Consider the following 4,853-nt stretch of genomic DNA (forward strand, 5'->3'; position numbering starts at 1 on the left):
CTACACATATAGGCCTTTTATAGTTGACTATGCGGTATGGGCTTTGCTCATTGTTGAAGGCCGTACGGTGACCTATAGTTGTTAATGTCTGTGTCATTTTGGTCTCTTGTGGATAGTTGTCTCATTGGCATTCATACCACATCTTCTTTTTTTATACATATAAACTAATTTTAATCTAAATCGGTCATTTAGATCTGAATATCTTTTAGAAAACTGTACAATACATAGTTAAAGTCATTTTCGTTATAATTAATGTGTTTCCTTCGATTTTAGTTTGTATCCCGGATTTGTGGTCTTTAAATCCCTCTCTGCCTCAAATGGAGGTAACATTCTACCCCAAACGGAACATATCCCTGGTTATCAGTGACTAACCAATAACTCAATATTATGCTCTTGTCCACAAAACTTTCTTAGAGATGACTTAATTATGTACTCAACTTAGGTTATCCATTTGTTTCTTGTGTTTGAGCCTTTGATTTTGCCATTCGATTTGGGACTTTCCGTTTTGAATTTTCCTCGGAGTTCAGTATTTTTGTGATTTTACCTTTTTTTCATCATATACAGTTTAAAATGGATGATAATATTATGACACCAAGATCTACTGCGCATTTGATGTAAAACAAACTGTTGATAAATGTTAATTAATACATCAGATGTATATTAGACAATTGCTACCGCATTCTATTTCAATTAAACTATTCCAAAAATTTAATTTACACCATTGTATGTATCTATATATACACATTATTTCTTGTCTGGTTTCCTCATATATGTCTCAATTAAAAAAAAATTAGCATGAATCTGCATCCGGTAATAATTCCAGGAAACAATTTAAAATTCAAAGCTATTTTTCAATGATTTACCCTAGAAAAAAAAAAATTTCAGATGTTTTTGTCATATCAGAAATAATTTCCATTGTAGTGATTCGTTGAAGTCGATAAAGTTGTCAAGGAAATATGATGACAAACAGTAGTAAATAACTTAGGATTATTATATTATATGCGTAAAAGAAAAGTTAACTTTAAAGGAGATTCCAATTACGGCTGCATATATTCCAAATGAATCCAATGAGATACAAGAAAATAAACTAATAATTATCGTGCAATTTATATTCTAGATAGAAGGAATGTGTTTAAAAATGTGAATACAAATACTAGTATAAACCTTCTCTTTGATTTTTATAAACAAAACCGACCTCTTATTGCAAACTATATTAACAATTACAGCAAAATAATTCGAGTGTGTAGGTAAAGGATTTATCTTGGGTAAGCTTTCTTGCTATCTGCACCATGAAATTATTATTGATTAAGGTACCACCTTCCCTTGGGCAGCGTCAATCTATATATAAGTTAAGTAAAAAACACAATCAAAAGAAAAAACAGGGCATACACATTGATATTCTTGGGGTTCGTGTTGCTTATTCTTTAGTTTTATATGTAGTGTCATGTGTACTATTGTTTGTCTGTTTCATTTTTTTGCCATGGCGTTGTCAGTTTATTTTCAAATTTACGAGATTGACTGTCCCTCTGGTATCTTTCGTCCCTCTTTTATTACACTAGTTTAGAGATATGTTTTCAATATATATGTAAAATATAGTTGCAAGCATGATGAAGATGTGTTTGACATAATTCTAGTCAAAACAATACAATAGCATTTTGAGAGGAACGTCTCAAAGATTTGACCCGACTTAGATAATTATAACACCTTCTGGAGTACTCCCCATAAATACACATATCAAAAGCAAAGATACTTATATCCTTATTACATAAACAAACATATATAACAAGGTTATGAACAGTTGTGTTTTTATCCATTAAGTCTAATGCTATATAGAATTACACGTGTAAACAATATACTTGTAAATGAACAGAATTAATTGATTGAAATGGAATTGACAAATGAACACATCTTTAACCTAAAAATATATTTTGAACCAACTTGTAAAACTGGTTTCACAATATGTATGTATTGTTTTTTCTTCTTTTAAGTGCTTTCGTTAGTAACTATTGACTCCATCCACACAAACGTGTAACTATTGACTCCACCCATACAAAGGTGGTACATGAGCTAATAATGATTTCATGGCTCAACTAACAAGAAAATTAGCCAACAATATTATCTTTACCTACACACTCAAGTTATGTTGTTGTAAACACAATCTCTCTATTCTTTAAAGGGTGGCAACAGTAGTTGACAAAGAAACAAGAAGACCATGGTCAAAAGTATTAAGACTAACAAAGCTCTACAAAACACTACACTGGTCATGAACATGCATGAAATGTTCCAGCAAGCAATCGATCAAAACACTGGACAAAGTGCAAAAGTTCAGTAACACTAATCCACAAAATTACTATATTGAAAAAAACATAACAACTCCACCATAAATCAGATGGTGATATCATTGCATCGAAAGGGTAGGCAGAAATTGCTTCACATTAGCATCCGTTGTATTGCTCTAAGCATACACATATTCATTGAAACATAATTTGATTATGACTCACTTAGAGAAGACAGAACGGATTTCTTTTTTGCAACGACAATTTGAACATTTCAAATGTCATCATTGACACAGATATTACACTGTTACACTACGGTCAACCAACTCAAAATGGCGGCCGGAAAACCGTTGATATTTTGAAAAGTTACATCATACGCTAATCTTGAAGGTCATTCATTAGGAAAGGTTAATCAATACACCAGCTGTTTATTAGACAATTGCTACCTTATTCTTTCATTAAAACATTTGGAGAAATATAATATACATAAACATATCATCAACGTCGCCCCCTTGTCAAAAACGTAATAATAAATCTATAAGAATAATTGATTTATGAGAATACAATTTATTAGCTATTTCCACAAATCTGGACTCAGATTGTCGATTTTTCTTTATTAATTGTCTCAATGAAATACATTTCTAGCTGAGCTGAAGAATTTGTAAAACCAACAACACTTACAATATCAAGAATGAAATAGCAATTTTACCTGCAACATATTTATAAGAAACAAAAATAAAGTGACAAAACTCAATTAAGGTTAAATAGTATTATAATGTTTTACCTACTTTTATTCAAGCGTTCATAATGATTCGTTCTTTGAAACGCACGTCTTGCTTACAAAATTTCAATCATGTTATCTATCTCCAAGTATGTTAATAATTCTTACTTATACCCTTTCCAGTTTTTTGCATTGCAACGTAGTTATAAGAACGAGCAAGGTCCTGGATAATCAGATAAAGCTTTTATTGTTTAAATCAATTGATAGCTTCTTAGGAATAACGAGAAAGCAACAACAACGACACACATAGCAAGACGACATGAAGAGGACAGCATAAAGTCTCCAACAATATCGGCTATCAGACAACATATCATGGTATAAAAATATTGGAAACAAATTATGCATATATACCACCAAAGATCTGCAATTGCAAATAAAAAAAATACATCAAAACATGAATGATAAAATTTCATGAATAACCTCTATACAATGCTTGCTTTCATTATGTGATCATAAATGGTATCCATTAAATACATGGTCTTGGTAAGATTTATTCGAGTTTCAAATTTGAAGTTGGTAAGAAAACACGAAGGCGTTTTAACGGCAACAGAAATTGATGACTAACCAATAAATTGACTTGACTAACAAAAATATCTACCCTTTGCAACTGGGTTGCTTATCGAATAGTTGTTGATCACTTGTACGTGTTTTGTATAAAAATATTACAATCACCTGTTTCTTTTAAATCTAACAGTTTCATAGTTTTGATATGAGTTAATAGGTAGTACTAAATGATATTTTTAAGATTATTTCAAATATAAAGATTTGCTTACACGTTCTGCACATGAAATTATGATTTGCAAGGCAACGTTGTAGAAAATTACTTGTTAATGGTGACTTGCAAAAATTAAAATGACAAAAATACTGAAATCAAACGAAAATTGTAATCGGAAAGTCCCTTTTCAAATGACAAAGTCAAATTCCAAAACACATAACACGAATTCCTGACTTGGTAACGTATCCTTGGAGTTCAGTATTTTTGTAACTTTTTAAAAGTCATTTTATAAGTCAGAAAATTTGAAATTTTATTTTACTCATGGTACACAGAAAATTGTTTGGTAAAACAGAATGTTATGTTTGAACACTCAAAATAATTCGGGGATTTTTTTTTGTGAATTTAAAATAGTCTTAATTTTCCATTTTACATAACCACAGTGAACTTGCTATGTAATCATTTATGTATAAGAATCAATATTAAACATTTATGGTGTGATCTCGATCAGATATGTTTCCTGGTTGTCTTGATGATGATAAAGTGTTTTAATTTTATTCACAAAATTTAAATATTTAATATTTTATATTATGTGACAAGGGTCAAAATATAAGGAATGGAGAAATAATTTGACAAAAATTGATGAGATATTGTTGCTTTTATTTTTATGATCTTAAATGTTAATATACAAAAAGATAGAAGATCAATCAAACATTTATTTTTTTGATTAGAGTTAAAAAAAAATCTGATGTATTATCAAATACTATGTTAATAACTAATATTGAAAACAAGGATAAAAACAGAAACTAACAAACTTGAGACAATAAACCACACAACTGAAAGTAAATGTCAATTAAAATGTAAAAGATCTTGATGTCTACTGATCAAAGTATATGTAAATTTCCCCTGTTATATCAGACACAGGAGAAATAAAATATAAGCATGTGAACAAAGTACTCTTTCAATGAAATTAAAGTCGGCTTCTATTTCAACAAATGAAAATATCAAAGCAATATGAATTATGTTAATCTTTGGTATAACGGTTTTTAACAGTGATGGAAGTAGACATGAAATATAACCCGTA

This window comes from Mytilus edulis, chromosome 9, assembly GCF_963676685.1.
Source record: "Mytilus edulis chromosome 9, xbMytEdul2.2, whole genome shotgun sequence".
Taxonomy (NCBI): Eukaryota; Metazoa; Mollusca; class Bivalvia; order Mytilida; family Mytilidae; genus Mytilus; species Mytilus edulis.